Source organism: Kogia breviceps, chromosome 2, assembly GCF_026419965.1.
Source record: "Kogia breviceps isolate mKogBre1 chromosome 2, mKogBre1 haplotype 1, whole genome shotgun sequence".
Taxonomy (NCBI): domain Eukaryota; kingdom Metazoa; phylum Chordata; class Mammalia; order Artiodactyla; family Physeteridae; genus Kogia; species Kogia breviceps.
In genome coordinates this window covers 137,492,122-137,508,900 of record NC_081311.1, presented here as the reverse complement: position 1 = coordinate 137,508,900, position 16,779 = coordinate 137,492,122, and the positions used below count along the sequence as shown (strand labels likewise).

General features: G+C 41.0%; 1 protein-coding gene and 1 pseudogene across 13 annotated transcripts in view; both read right to left on the bottom strand.

The window, feature by feature from the left end:
• B3GALT1 (beta-1,3-galactosyltransferase 1) overlaps window positions 1-16,779 on the bottom strand; it is a 590,053-nt gene that overhangs the window by 95,333 nt on the left and 477,941 nt on the right. For 7 of the 13 annotated variants that reach the window (XM_067026237.1, XM_067026240.1, XM_059053962.2 and 4 more), the window contains one exon: window positions 1,138-1,269. The exons of 1 other annotated variant lie outside the window; for it this stretch is intronic. The gene's annotated coding sequence lies outside the window, so the exon portion shown is untranslated. Of the gene's footprint in view, window positions 1-1,137; window positions 1,270-2,173; window positions 2,243-12,970; window positions 13,102-13,127; window positions 13,190-16,204; window positions 16,433-16,779 lie in introns of those variants that run through there. 5 more of the 13 variants (XM_067026241.1, XM_067026238.1, XM_067026243.1 and 2 more) reach the window with 4 other exon arrangements.
• Window positions 4,750-5,198, bottom strand: LOC131750907 (coiled-coil domain-containing protein 117 pseudogene; annotated as a pseudogene).

Sequence of the window (16,779 nt, the reverse complement as noted above, 5' to 3'; positions counted from 1 at the left end):
CTACTACCCAAAGCAATCTACAAATTCAATGCAATCCCTATCAAACTATCAATGGCATTTTTTACAGAACTAGAACAAAAAAAATATTAAAATTTTTATGGAGACACAAAAGACCCCGAATAGCCAAAGCAGTCTTGAGGCGGCAAAGAACGGAGCTGGAGGAATCAGATTCCCTGACTTCAGACTATACTACAAAGCTACAGTAATCAAGACAATATGGTACTGGCACAAAAACAGAAATATATATCAATGGAACAAGATAGAAAGCCCAGAGATAAACCCACGCACCTATGGTCAACTAGTCTATGACAAAGGAGGCAAGGATATACAATGGAGAAAAGACAGTCTCTTCAATAAGTGGTGCTGGGAAAACTGGACAGCTACATGTAGAAGAAAGAAATTAGAACACTCCCTAACACCATACACAAAAATAACTCAAAATGGATTAGAGACCTAAATGTAAGGCCAGACACTATAAAACTCTTAGAGGAAAACATAGGAAGAACACTCTTTGACATAAATGACAGCAAGATCTTTTTTGATCCACCTCCTAGAGTAATGGAAATAACAACAAAAATAAACAAATTGGACCTAATAATACTTAAAAGCTTTTGCACAGCAAAGGAAACCATAAACAAGATGAAAAGACAATCCTTAGAATGGGAGAAAATATTTGCAAATGAATAAATGGACAAAGGATTAATCTGCAAAATATATAAACAGCTTATGCAGTTCAATATTTTAAAAACAAAAAACCCAATCAAAAAATGGGCAGAAGACCTAAACAGAGATTTCTCCAAAGAAGACATACAGATGGCCAAGAAGCACATGTAAAGCTGCTCAACATCACTAATTAGAGAAATGCAAATCAAAACTACAATGAGGTATTGCCTCACAGCAGTTAGAATAGCCATCATCAGAAAATCTACAAACAACAAATGCTGATAATTTCCCTTTCAAATCTGGACTTCCTCACTCCCTCAAAATTCCAAGTTGATTCAAGTAACATGTATTGTGTACTTACTATGTGCTAGACATTGTGGTAGGGAGGCATCAATGGACAAGAGGCAGCCTGTTTAGGGCTTCGATATTTAACAGACATGAGGGACCATGAGATTTGACCCCATTCTTAAATACCTGTAGAGTAAATGTCTTGGTTGAATGCATGTGTAGGAGTCAGAGACTTCTGAACGTGTGAAGGTGGGTGAATCAATTTCTTATCTTTATTTCCAGATGTTGAACTTCATTGCTTCGAAAAGATTTGAACCTCTGAAAAAGAAACCAGAAGGATGCTTGTGAAATGGCAGGGGTTTTGCTTGCCTTGTCTAGTTACAAATCTATGAAGTACTGGTTCACTGCCTTGGGTAACCATACAAGATCTCTTTCAAACATCTCTCCTTTCTGATGCTTCTATTTCCCCTTAAACATCTGGTGGACAATGGAAAAAACACCTTGATTTATAGTATCACCAAACAACACCATAAGAATGGGTAAAATTAAATAAATACATACACAGAGAAAAGGTAAATGTTGTGAATCCACTGACTTGAAATGCATTTTTTTTCCCAAAACACTTGACAAATTTTATTGAAAACAATAAAATACAGAAACACCAGATTCTCATTTTAAAGTAAAGCAGCATCTTCTGTAACTTTCCTAGTACTCCACCATTCTTATTACTATTAAAAAACAAAACCAAGTTCCTGATCCAAAATAATTAACGAACCTGCTGGTAAACATTTTTCTCATGGTTCTAGCTTCCACTCCACTTATTTTTATTTAAAAATTTTTATTTTCTGTGGTACACGGGTCTCTCACTGTTGTGGCCTCTCCCATTGCAGAGCACAGGCTCTGGACTCACAGGCTCAGCGGCCATGGCTCACGGGCCTGGCCACTCCGCGGCATGTGGGATCTTCCCAGACCGGGGCCCGAACCCATGTCCCCTGCATCGGCAGGCAGACTCTCAACCACTGCACCACCAGGGAAGCCCCACTCCACTTATTTTTAAAATTTTACATTTGCACCTTTTCAAGAATGAGTAGCAATTTTTATTTGATTAATATCTGTGAGAACTGGACTTAACTTTCTTCATATTAATTAAAAAAAACAAAACCAAACCACACACACCCTAATCAAACTCAGAGAAAATACACATTTGTTCATTACAGCTCACCTGCTTTAGATAATTTTTTCTCTTCACATGTTAGCATAGTAAGCCACCGTTTGATCCATGCTGCAAAAGCTGTACAAAATGACAAGACCTGTTAATTCCCTAGGGAAACCTATGGCAAAAGCAAAAGCCTTCCTCCACAAAAGAAAAACAAAGCAGAGGCATGGGGACTGTGGAGACAGCTCAGATGAATAAGCATCACAAGGATGAAGAAGCCAATTTTTGTACAAACATATGCAAGATAAAGTTTAAAAGGAGCATTGAGCATCCATGTTTCCTACAGAAATAATGATCACGTCAGATAAAAGGACTCATGAAACAAGTTCGGCTTAGCTCTTAATTAACAGAATCTTGTTAGTCCTCTCCTACATATACCTGTGGTTTCAGAGCCTTGTTTCAGAGCTCTTCTTTTCTCCTGTTCACTGTACAGACCTGGATCCCAGGTCTGTACAATCTCTATAGAATCTCTATAGAAGAGAGACAATGTTAGTGTGTTTGGGTCCTTCTTTGGAAAGCTGTCACCTCTCCTTCACCTGAACACTGGGATTAACTCCAAATTCCAGGCAGTCACTTCATGCTTTTGAGCTGTAGCAGAATAAACATTTTAGCGTGGAGCTTTCTTTAAGGCTACAAACTTTACAAGTTGGTCCCATTAACAAGGACCGAGGGGCAGGAGTTTTTTAAAGGGCATGAATCAAACACTTGCACATTTCAACAGAATACAGTTTACATTCATCTCTAAATCTGAGATTAAGAAACTATTAGCTGGTTTCCAAATGGTTTCAATACTGGTTTGAAGTTTGAATAATTTTACTGTGCAGACATTATTTTGTTTCAATATTAAACATCAAATCTTTTCCTGACTATCCAGACAGAAATAGAGAAAGCAGGAACAACAGACAGGAGAAGAAACAGTCCAGTTAACAGACTTGTGACTTCTATGCCATCTGTAACAAGGGGAGGGACTTTGGCATGGGTTCCAAAATTGCCTGGGAGCTGCCGCCTAAAGTCACCTTTACTTGGCACAAACCATGTTTTCTACACAACGTGTCTGATTCCTACAAAGGCAAAAGAAACCCAGAAAGCAAAACAGAAGGAACTGGGGTGGTCCCCCGTTGTCTGATAAAAGGGCTAATATTACACTCATTTAATAAGTTATCGTGGATATTCTGTAGCATTAAAGGAACCGTCATTTTACTTTGTACTACCGAGTCCTTGCCATGCAGAAGAGCTCTTCCTGAGAAATAAAGAACTTCAATTCTGGTTACCCTCAGAGGACACCTTGAGCCTGGGTAAGGTCCTCAAGATGAAGATTTCCTGCTAGCAGGAAGGTATTCTCTAATAACTTTTAGGCTTACTGCACAATAGTTGAAACAACAGGCAAGTTGGCTATCTCAGTAAATCTCAATGTCACTTGCCCATATGTGCTCAGATAATTATTCAGTCACTGTTTTCTAAATTAACATTCAACAACTCAACTTGCTTATATAGGCACAACTTTTTTTTTAACTACAGAAGTCATATGCTGGGCTTAGCTGATACAGCACTGCTCCAGGATTACCTGAGGGATGCTTCTCCCAGAGCCCATTTGCACATGGTTTACCTCACAACCTTTTAAACTATCACTCAAAGTTAATTAAGCTGTAGACATTACTGAATAGCTGGGCTTATCGATTACGGAAGGGAAACCAAGCAGCAACAGTAGTAGCACAAGGCAAAAGAGCTTCAAAGGAAAAACCTTTCCTTTGTATTTTTCATTGCATTTTCAGAGGCAAAGAGGGGAGCCACAACGCTACTGGCTATTTAATCAATATAGCTACACTGAATTGACAACTGATATACAGGCTTCAGAGCCTCTGTTAAATTCCCCAGCATAGGCTTAAACTACTGCCTTCTTCCTCCTTCCCCCCAATGATATATAGTCACCACTGTAAACAGAGCTCACATCTACAGATGAAGATGTGGCTCGACTGCCAGGGTGCCAGTAGTAGGAGAGCAGCCTACTTCCTTTTTTTTTTTTTTTTTTTTGCAGTACGCGGGCCTCTCATTGTTGTGGCCTCTCCCGTTGCGGACGGAGCACAGGCTCCGGACGTGCAGGCTCAGCGGCCATAGCTCACGGGCCCAGCCGCTCCACGGCATGTGGGATCTTCCCGGACCGTGACATGAACCCACGTCCCCTGCATCGGCAGGCGGACTCTCAACCACTGTGCCACCAGGGAAGCCCCATCCTACTTTCTTTATGCATCCTTTTCAACTCAAGTATCTGAATGATTTAGACAATGTGCCAGATGACTTAGAAGTCATGCTTACACATATAGATTCTATACTTGACTTTGCAGAATGTATACTCCTTATTCCTTGAATAACCCCCTAGAAAACTGCTTTTCCCTGGAGACAAGTTTCCTTGGCAAAAAGTTGAATTCAAGAAACGGCTACCCAAAATGAGAGTCCCATCCCAAATCACAGGTGGAGATATTACACCCATTTCAAAACTTTCAAGTCCCTATGCTGTACAAGCAGGCTCATGACTGAACACATAAGCCTTCTAAATTTGACAACTTCAGCATAGAAACTGGCTTCTAGAGTTTCATCTCTTCTTCTGTGCAAGCAGCTGTCTCCAAACTATTGTAAACAGGCAACCCTGGCCACGAGGTTCTAAGAACAGTTCAGTTCTTTGAGGGAAGGCAGTGCCAGCAGCTGCATGCTTAGTTTGGCTCTCTCCTGTGCAGTTCTTAGCATTAGATGACGGCTTTGGCTTATCAGAAAGGAGTTCAGGGAGAGGCTTCCAGAGCACAAGCTCCCTGAAGGACGGCTCATGGACTCAATCATTTTCTTTGTAAAGACTTCCTCAAATTCCCTCTTCAAACCTGTTTTCATGGTATCAGGAAGGACAAGGCTGGGAAGACGATTAATATTTCTGTCAGCTTCAACTTCATCTTCATCAGTTATTCTGTCCTCAATTTCCTGAAGCCTCCTTCGGGCAACTTCACACTGTGGTTCTCCTGTGGTCTGATTCATCTCTTCACGAATAACAACTCACCTGCCAGGTGCAGAAAGGCCACTAGTGCACGGATTTACTCCATGACCCTCTATATCCTGATGTGCACAAAGAATCCAGTCATTAGGACCAGCACAGAGCTCTGCTTCAGTTAGCCTCTTCTGGCTAATCCTGGACAATCCTCCTCCTCCTCCTCTCGCTTGTGTTTCTTTCTACGGTGAGCTGAAACACATCGGTGCGCCGCGCTCCCCCCACCACGGGCTGCTTGAGGCCCCTACTGCGGGGCCAGCCCGACGCGGCCGGCCCGAGCTGGAAGGCCCGGCCTAGGAAAGCCGGCGGCGGCTGCAGGAGGTCCGAGCCGCCGCCCTGGGGGGAGGCCGCTGAAGAGCCAGCAGAGCGCCGCAGTGGCCGGGTAGACGAGGAGGCTGCGCCCGCGGCCCCCCTGAAATGCATTCTTCCTAGCAACACACCTTCAACCTGTCATTGTATTTCTAAGTTTGATAAATGTGCTCCTTTTTAAATTTACATATGCTGCTTCCATAAGGCAGGAGGACCTGATAACAACAGTAGCAACCATGTTCTGAGGGAAATGGTGCTTTGTATCAATCCAGAACCATCCTTTGAAAATCTATCTTTTGCTGCAGAAGAAAAAACTGCTACTGAACTTTTAACTGGAACTTTTTTTTTTTTTTAATTACAGAGATGGTGCTGGAAACGGGCTAAACGATCACTAGATGACCACTGTTTTACTATTTTACGTTATTTTGTACTACTTTTTCATTTGGAAAAGTTATCTAGAGCCTTGGAACAATGCTGCTGAGGAATGCACCACCAACCCGAGGCTGTTCTCAGGGGACTCAAGGTCAAGTAGGCACACAAAATATTGAATTATAAAGCACCCTGCTGCACTCCAGGTTCAAATATGTGCACCCTAAGTCCTGTCTCCAGGGCATGGAATGAACTCTTTAGACAGCGTTTATACAGTTAAAGACACTGTATCATGAATGCCAAAGACAACGGTGACATCTTTGTCCCCTATTTTTTTCCTTTTGTAGAATGTTAAATGATCATCATATGGAATTTATTAAGCATCCCAATTTACAGATGATAAGAAATAAGAGTTATACTTATTAGGTAGCTTAAGAAACTACTGGAGAAGCCAAAGGCACAAGTGTCAACTGCTGTTCTTTAGATCGGCTTACTTATAATAGGCTTAATACATTTATAAGGTAAAGTTAATCTGCTAGTAGAAGGTAATTTCCAAATGTCTGAAAAGGAAGATGACAAGAACTGAAAAAAAATTCAGCATTTCATTTTAATCTCAGAAAAAAAGGGTGACTGTGGTGGTGTGGGCCTGAATTTTAGCAGGAGCTTCTTGTCCTGTTAATGCACAGCAATGTCCTGATTACCTCGTTGTTCATCATGTTGCAGGTAGCAGGTTGGCCTGATGATTGCAGAGGACAAGTGCCGCTGTGATAGCCAGCTTCCTGCATTCATCACAATTCTCGTTCCTATACCCAGGGTCCGTATCCTCTCAGTGACTCACAAAAGTGCCACTATATAATATTATAAAAGTATATATAAAGTATATATAAAGTATATATAAAAGTGCCACTATATAATATTAACATGCCAGGCATGTTAATATTATAAATGTGACCTCTGGTCCAAAAATAGTTATCTTCATTTATTATGAAAGGGGATCTTTTACTTTCATCAGAAGCTTAAAGAAATATAAGTCGCCCCAGTCTGGTCTAAGACTATCACATAGCAAAAACAAATCTTTGTGGCTATTACTTTGGTGTTTAATTTTTCATGTGACATAAACTAAGTACGGCTGTATCCTTAAATGAACTCTCAAGTCCTTCTCTAACGACCTTCTTGGCTATTAATTAGACTTTCAAACTAGTACTTGGGTTCAGACTCCAGTGATGAGAGAAAAAGTTGAGCTAAATAAATCCAAGAGCACAGTCATGGATTTTTCACACTGTGCTTTCCCAGGAGCGGTTCAACTTAAGTAAACAAACCCTCAAAATGGTGCCTCAGCTGTACTAACACCCTAATAGCCCTAGATGGACACAAAATCAATGCAAATCTCTAGACATTTTGAGCTCTCCCATTATAACAGGATATGCATTTTGCAGGATAACAGAGTAGCTTATTACAGATGGGGCTGCCGTTGTCCTGAGGATGCTGGCATGCCTCAGTTTCCCCCACGTGGTTGCTCCTTGCTTTCTGGCAGCTTGGAGAGAAAAGCCAGAAGCTCCGGATAGCACAGTGGAAAAGAACCACCACTGTGCTCCTGGGGTTCAGCCTTGACCCTGACAACTACTGGCTTGCTCCAAACAACCAGCTCTCAGTAGGGGCTTTTTTGACCTCCATTTTCTACTTTTTTTCCTTTCCGTGATACTTTATGGATACTTCCATTTTCACATTTACATTGCATTAGAAAAATAGATGGCTATCCTTCAGTAAGATTTCCCTGTGTGCCAAGCTAAGTGATTTACGTACAAATTTATATATTATAACCTCATGCAAGAAAGTAATACTATCCTCATATCCAGTTTTACACAAAGCACTAGGCTGAGTGCTGGGCGTTCTTCACTCCCTGTATATTCCCAGTACAAGGCTGTACTTTATAAATGAGGAAACTGAAACCCAGGGAAGTTAAGGTCACTCAGCTAGTAAATAGACGACCTATGATTTGAACTGATATCCAAAGCCCCTACTCTTAGCCATGGTCATTTGCTGCTTGCTCTTACTGGCTTACATGTCTGTCTTTTGCTACTAGTCTGCTGGCACCTTGCGAATAGGGACAACATTTTAGTCAATCGTTCTCTCCTTTGTGTCTTGCGCAATGTTGGAATTTAGCAATTATATTCAGGCTTGCGCTCATCTTTTCAAAAAAGCTAGTATTTGCTCTGCCTAAAGCAAAGGCCCAGCCCCCAGAGCCAGTTGGCCATTTGGAAAACATTTTTGGAGGGCTTCTTTTCTGGAGGAAAGGTGCTGCAAGGCTGAGAACCTACCACACCTAATGCTTCTCTCTGTACAGAGTACCCACAAGTGCACTGGGCCCAGGTGGACGTGTTTGTCTCAGGTAACACAGTTCTCCTGGACCTCACTGACTGGGTCAGAGATCTGGGCAGGGGCATCTTTAGACTGGCCTGTGGCATCTGAGATAAGTTGCTGTGAGAGCTGCGTAATAATGAAACGAATCAAATCCTCTCCCGAAGAGGTTAGATGTGAGATACACAAAGAAGGCACTAATACCAAGAGACGCACAGAAAAAAAATCCACTATACAGAGGTCAGGAGATGACAGAAGACCTGACGGAGCTGGAGTTTGGGTAGAGGGCAGAACAGTGTTGGGGGGCAGGAACAGAGGCAGCAAAGGCAACCAGGGGACTGGAGTCAGTGCTTGGCTCACCAGAGCTGCTGGTGTGTCCCCCAAAATGAGCCTGCTCTCCAGGGAACACTAGGCTGCACGCTGCCGATCCCACCACCCCAGTGTCCTTCCTTCCTTTGTATCCCTAACACCGAGATCATCTCAGAATGTCTCAGAGCCAGTTGCTGAGGCAGGGAGGGGTGGGGCCCAGGCTAAAAAAAAAAAAATGATGAAAACACACGATCCCAATCTTTAAGGAGCTATGATCTAATGAGGCAGATAGAGATGTTCATAGGTGATTATAATCCAAGACTAGATATGCTTGGATGGACTGGACTATACATCAGAGGGCTCTCTAAAAGGGGCTCCTGGGACATCGCTACATGCTCTCATTACAGGCCTATTTGACAGAGCTGGGAATGGAGGGAAAGAAGAGGAAGGGAAAGTGTGGAAACTGGGAAGACAAAGAAAGCAAAAACCCATTATAATTCTGTTTCTATTTGAATTCATATACTTCAGTAATTGCCTGCAGTGCTGAAAGGGAGCCTAACCTTTTTATTAATATTATCTTTAATAAAAACTCTCTCTTAGTATATTCTGAGTGAGTCTGGTGTTCATTAGGGTGAGGGACAAATAGCAGATGAGTTACAGCACTGCATCATGAAGAGGGAACCTGCCATGACTTCTTCAAGCCTGAGCTGGGGTATTTACTCCACCCCTTCATCTGAGGGGACTGAAGTCACAGCCTGAATTACAAGCTGCCTTTATAACATGCACCCTGGATACCCCGGTGCTGGACCTGCCCCACAGTTACAAAGTGAATAGGGAATCAAATCAAGTCAACCACAGGCTGACCTTGGTATGTTCAAGGCCTGGGTAAGAAAGGGGACCCCTCTATATTTTTTTTCAGATTGCTATCAGTCCAGTCCTAAGATTACGATGGAGAAGGTCTTCCCGAAACTTAACTGGTCATTCTTTTCTAGTCTGGGACCTAGCTACCTATACAGTCAGAAATTTGAGGTCGCTGAAGGGCAGCTCTGAGAAATAGTGGATCTTGCTGCTCTAGTCTCCTGAGGTCATGGGGGTTGCAGAGTTGGCCTCTGTTGTCTGGATGGGTACACTAGGACGCTATTACTCACAGCCCAATGTTACACTGAACTGAACGGCCACGAAAGCAAATATATCCCTCAACCTAATAACAGCTCACATTCTGTGAATGCTTATGGAGTGTCAGGCCCCTTGAAACCATATCTTCTTCTTTACTACTTCCTCTGAGGTAGTGACAACAATAACTATTATTAGTCTGACACTGCAGATGAGGAGAGGGATACTTGAGAAAATAAGTAACTTGACCCAAATAACATGGCCGGTTAGTGGTGAAGACATGGGATTTGAACCCACTCTTTTGGACTCGAGAAGTCCCTCTATTTATTGCCCCAATACACTGCTTTCCAAACATCTCAAGGAAGGATTATACTCGCTTACAAAGAGAATGGAGTGAAAACAATGAGTGTCCAGCTTCTGCAATAATGCCAGTAAATTGGTCAGTCCTTCTGGATGATTTCTACTCAAGCGCCAAGATTTTCTTGGATATCTACATGGTTTCTTTCTCTTTCCACCTCTGGAATTCTCTCGTAGTGATTTTTTTTCCCCCCATCTTTGCGGAGGTTCTCTGGTGGAAACACATCAACAGAGAGCAGTGATGTGAAATAGTTCCTTCCGCTGCCCCAGATTAGCTATTCACTAGTTTAGTCCACAAGCGAAGCAATGCATATTTCAAATGTCATCCCGTGAGTAGCCAGAGTCTGCAGCTTTAGCCAGCTGAGCCGAAATTAATTAGAGATGAATATCATAATAGAAGAGTATTGATCGTAGCACATCACTAAGAAGTGTTGGTCTGTGTTAATTAACATGATGCACCATCAACACTCAGTATATTTATATACAATCAACACAGGTATTTGTCTACATAGACCAATATATTTTTTAGTGGTGGCAGAACTCACCTCAGAAATGATCCATAGATTCAAATGTTTGTCCCTTCTGCCTCTACCCAAACCCTGCCCACCACACACACACACACACACACACACACACACACACACACACACACACACACACACAGTGGGGTGGCCTAATTGCCTCCATATTGGCTATTTCAAAACACATTGTATAGCATTTGGAACATATGAATATTTGGAAGTCAAGAAATAGAAAATGTTGGCATAAATGAAGCAGCATCCTGGGGAACAGACGAGAAAAGGATTCCTAGGCAAGTTCAACCTGCCTATAATCTCCCTTTCTCCAAAAGAATCTGAGCATTTCTCTTTTATTTTCATGCAAGTTAAATGCTACACTGCCTGCCATTTCAACAATTAGAAATTCAATAAAAAATAAACAGCCTCTTTTAAAAGACAAATATCTCCTCGAAACTTAGGGGGCTATCGGTCAATCAAATTTGTCCAAATCTCTTATCATCTCATTTATTTCAGACAAACTGTGTTTAACAATGTGAGTTTTGCCTGAGTGTTGGGGAGGCAGGGAGTACGTCAAGGCTCATCCTTGACTCCAGGAAAGAGAAAAAATTCTTCCTCTCCCACTCCTCTTCCAGAGGGCTTCATGGGGACATCTAACTTCTACAACTCAACTGGGTAATTTTATCCATTCCCTACTTTAGCTATGTTATGGATTAAAGAGGCTTCTGTGGACTGGTGTGAGTAGTTAACCACTGTGTGAAACATGGTTTCCAGAGGAAACCATGCTCTGAATACTGAACATCTAAAAAACCAGTCTTTGGCACAGAACTGTTTGAAACTGGGGACTGTGTGTGCATGGCTTCAGGCTGTCTCTTCCCCCTCCACCCCACAATATACTCATCAGACACTGACTGTTCAAGCATGGAAATGCATGTCAAAACAGATGGCTGGAATGCATAGCATGGCTCTGTATGCAAAGCTGAAACATCTGGATGAACTGTAGACTAACTATGCTATCCAGATGTTTTAAAATAATTAGTAGGGCAGGCAGTACTTTTCTATCATTGACATTTTAACCTTTGTGTTTTTTTTGTACTGAGTAGCCCTAGTCTTTATAACTGCAATGTTCCTTACTAAAACCTGCCTTTATTCCAGAGAGGCAGGGCTTACTGAACTCAGTGGGTGCATTAGGCACTGTGCAGGGATTAATTCTGGGTTCTCTTGTAAGATGCAGACTTGGTGTGGATCAGGAAAAGGGGAGCAAGGTGAGTGGCCCGTCTATAAAAATTCCTTTTTATCTTTTTCCTCCATTTGGCACTCTACTCTGAACCAGAGGCTTGATCCCAGCTCGATTTCAGCTATCTTAATCCTCTTAACTTTCTGTCCTCTTTCTTATGGGGTATCCTGTGAAACCTGATTCAAAAGCAGGATGTACTCTATTGCAGTTTTTCTCAAAATATGATCAAGGGCCACAAGCAGAGAAACTTGCTGGCTGTTTAGTGTGAATGCTGATTCCTAGGTCCCACTTGATCTTCTGACTCAAAGTCTCTGGAGGATATGTTCTGGGAATCTGTCTTTGAAATAAACTCTCCAGGTATGTCTAGTGCAAGCTTAAGAGAACTACTGCATTATATAATGTCTTATTCTGATTGTTTTGACTCATGAAACTTTCACTTCAATTTTAGTAACCTAAAGAATCTAGAAATCTAAGTAATGTAAGAACAGTTACAAATCAAATATCAGGGTGCTTCTAAAAATGTAATGCAAGCAAGTTAGGAACTTGATAATTCATCATAGATACTTGTTCTAGAATCTATTCTGAAGTGTGTTGGGCATTTTTCTCTCTGAAATTTGATTTCCATGTAAGATCAATAAGGGAATATTTATATTGCCAATATGGTGACCATTTATTATTTGATTTTTACAAAATCCTTGCCTCTAAGCAATTGACATTCAAAACAAATCATTCCTTCATTAGCCATAATAATACTTTATTGCCTCTGTTCTGAAGTATTCATTTTATTTCTATTATCCCTATTGTTTAAAACAGGCACAAATCTAGCAGAGCCCAGTTTATCACAGGCAAATTGAACGGAGAGGCTAAGTAAACACGATCTGCTAGGTTTCCCCCTCAGATTAGCAGCCAGAAGAGTTCATCTTCTCTAAGAGCCCCCGGTTGGTCTGTGGGAAGCAGTTTGAGTGAAGAAGGTCTGCAATTGGCTCTGGGTATTCCTCAAGGCTGGACAAGTGTGAGTGGCCTTTGCTATCACTGTAGTTTTCCTATTTTTTTTTTCCTTACTTAAAATGAGTGCTACTCTGTCTTTTTTATGAGAATGTAAATTTCATAAAGAGCTGGCTATATCGTGGGTACTCAATAAATGAATCAACTTCAAGATAAAATAAAATAATATTAAATTAAATTTTTAAAAAAGTGTTACTCACATTCCTGAGTTTCAAACTCAAGTATCTAGTTGCATTTGGGTTCTCAGGTTCCATGAAATGTCCCCTCTCTCTAATGCTCTGCATGCAGTAGGACCTCCAATGATGCCGGTGGGCTGCCTGGCATAAGGTTCTTTTCCAGAATCAGCCTTGGACTCACCGGTAGGTAGATTTTCTAACATGGCCCCAATCCAGCCCCCACTTTTCACATGTAGATTTATCCTGGGAATCAACGGTGCAGAGTATAGTCAGTGCTGCTTGCATTTAGCTACCTCATCTCTCCTGGCTCACTTAGGAAGCATCTCACTTCTGTTTATCTCAAATTCAGCTTCTCTACTTCTGTTAGTCACAGCAATTCCCCAAACGTGGTTGGCAAAGAGCTGTGGGACTGAGGTATCAGGCCTGTTGTTTCCAACTCTTGTGAGGTTCTGAGATGAGGTTTGTTTGATTTTCTTTTTAGAGCTTCGTTCACCTAGGAGATGTTAATTTCTCAGAACTGGAATGCACTTTTCCTCTCAGGCAAATATTATCTAGAGAGAAGCCATTAATTGGGAAATTAAACAGTGGTTATTATTTTCCACTGATGGCAAAGCCCGCACTTTATTAAAGAACAAATAGAATATTGCTTTATGGGAAATTTAGAATAAACCTACCCAAATGGTATACACGGGTCTCCTCATGGCTATAAAAGCAATGTGCTTTATATATTTACTTTATGTTTATACAATTAACATCAGGCATTCTTCTTTACTTTCATTTGTAAGTATATTAGTACATTGAAATTTCTGTCATAAAAAATAGAAATGTTTTATAAGTGTTTAAATATACACATAAAGGTTAAAAGCATTGTTCTCTGTAAAAAAAAAATGCCTACAGTACAATAACTCATCTTGAAAAATCTACTGAACATAATACCTATTATGCTGTTCTTTGTTTCTGCTTTTCATCTTGAAAATGCTTCCATATTCAAGTGAAATTCTCACTGCATCTTTAAAAATCTTTTTACAATGTAAAAGTTCTTTATGTGTCACAAAACAGGGGTTAGACAATATGTCTTTCAGTAGCTAAGACTCTCATGAAACAATGCAGTATTAGGCAGTGTCTACTTTTCCCACAGAGGTATAAATCAAACTTTATAAAGAAAGAGTTCAGTTCTGGCCCTCGTAGCTTTTGTCCTATGTGAGCACAATACATACATACATACATACTGTCAGCTGCTGCCTAGTTCCTGGGTCTTGATCATCCCCTTTCCCAGCCTTTGCTGTAGTATCTGTAAACATCTACCCAACCTGTGGGTCAGAAACTCAGTCACACATTCCAGCAGTGCCTTAATTAAACCTTGTGATATTCCGGGAATTAGGCTGTCCGAGAAAAACTTGGGTGTCTAAGTTGGCTGCTGAAAACACAAGTTTCCACTTTCTGAACATCTCATCGACCACTCCTTTCTTCCTCCGTCTTCACCTCTATCAGCTCCCCCAACACAGATACCTTCTACCAGTCCAACGTGGTGCCTACCAAGTAGTCTACCCTCCCTACTGGGATTGGCTCCTCTCTGAATTTTCTGCTAGGCTAAGGCCCCATTATTTTGATAACTCCTACTTCCTTAAGGCCTTGGATGGATTCTGAATTGGAATGATCATACTGGCAAGAACAGTCCCTGGTCCAAGCTTCTCACACGACCAGACTCTCTCCTCTACTGCCATGTCAATGCATTCCAGCTGACATTATTAATAACCAGGAAAACATGCTGGGTGGGTATGGCTGCTTCTTTGGCCCAGGTCTCTTCTGGTCCTTTTCTGCCCTCTACTCAAGCACTTGTTGCCTTGGATCTTGCAAGCCTAGAGCAAGGGGTTCCTAGTGTTAGGACACATTCTAAATAACTCATCAGTGTCTAAAGGAACCCCAACACTTTCTCTACATGAAAATGTAAAGAAAACTATGTGATCTCTATTTTTTAGTAATGTGCCAAAATACAATCCTAGAGGGCTGGTATCTTATAGCAGGGATTAGCAAACTATGGTGCACAGACCAAAACCATGCTGCTCCCTGTTGTTTTAAATAAAGTTATATTTGAACACAACCATGATCATTGCTCATTCATTTCTGTGTTGTTTATGTCTGTTTTCAGGCTACATTGGCAGACTTGAGTAGTTGTGACAGAGACTGCATAGCTCACAAAACCAAAAATAATTACTATCTGACCCTTTACAGAAAACGTTTACCAAACTCCACTTTATACTCATCCATTACTTTATCTCTGTTTGGATCCTAAACAGACTCCTACATGAGGGGCTAGAACCCAGGTACCCAGATACCTACTTTGTTGAATTCTAAGTTATTTTCACCAAAAGGAGCAAAACCTATTTCAAATTAGTGACATCTGACTAAAGATATTAGCATATGTGGGGGGAAAACCTGCAAAACTCAACTCAAAGACTTCTAGAAGAAATTACTTAAAAAAAATGCAGTCTAGAGTGAGGCAAACTTGAGATAAATTATTAACAATTATTGTAGTCCAATAGGAATTCAGAAATAGCAACCCCACTCCTTCATCAGCGTTCTGTTTGCAGTTCATTTACTCTGATCACTCTCTACTGCTAGACAAATTCAGCCTCACTGGATTGGAGAGGGAATTAGCGTTGATTTTTCTCCCATTAAATATTACATAGGCATGCTTATAAATGGTTACATCATCAAGGCTTGCAAACAGAGAAGATAAAAAAAATTTTCTTCTTAACTTCATTTGCTAAACTGAACCTGATAGAAAGAAAGCAAAATTTCTCATGGAAATCAAATGACAGGATATGCTGACATTTTGTTTCACAAAGCAGTCTTTCTACAAGGTTACATACATAACTACTAACATTTAAAATGGCAGAAGGAAGGGGTTTTACACCCTATTGTGTCAAGTTTTATTGTTTCTGCTGTACTGATTACAATAAAGGAGTCATCACTGTCAATAGGCAGAGCCTGCTACATTGCTTTTATCAAATGCCAGGAGGTGTAAATACAAACTGTAAAGAAGAGAAAGATCATGACTCACTGTCTTACAGTGAAGCTATTAAACGTAATCAAAGACTCAGAGTGAACTCACAGTGCCTTTCAACACATTGCTAAAGAATCCTTTTCACTGTAAAACTAGCATAAAATGATACAATTCTGACACTGCTGTTGGAGAAACTTGGCTTAAGGCATTTAAAACAACTTCAAGACTTCAAATGAAGAGGAGTTACTCACCATAGAATAAGTCACACTGCCTGGACACAAGGCTCCTCAAATTGTAATCAGTAACTGATTAAAAGTTGATCTTTCAGGGCATTAAAATCCAAAATTTTAGGATACTTGTTGGTGATTAAAATATGTTGTCGTCAAATGAATACAGCCTCATATACGTCAACAACAAAATCATTGTTTGTTGTCTCTTATGAAGTACAAGGACAATGATTTATTCTCCGGAAGTCAGTTGGACCATGAGGTAAGGTACATGGTTCTATATTGAGAAGTGAAAATCCTGCCCATGGTGTAGGATTCCGGCATCTTGAGTGAAAGGAACAGATGGGCAGGACAGTGGGACATGTAGGTCCAAGAGAACAAATATGACAGTCCCAAAGTTTCCTGAGTGTTACCTGAGTAGAGCCTACCTATTTTCTGCTCATCAGTCCTTTATTTTTTTTTTTTATTAATTTTTTTTTTTTTTGCCACACCGCATGGCATGTGGGATCATAGCTCCCCGACCAGGGGTAGAACGCAGGCTCCCTGAAGTGGAAGCACAAAGTCTTAACAATTGGACTGCCAGGGAAGTCCCTCATCAG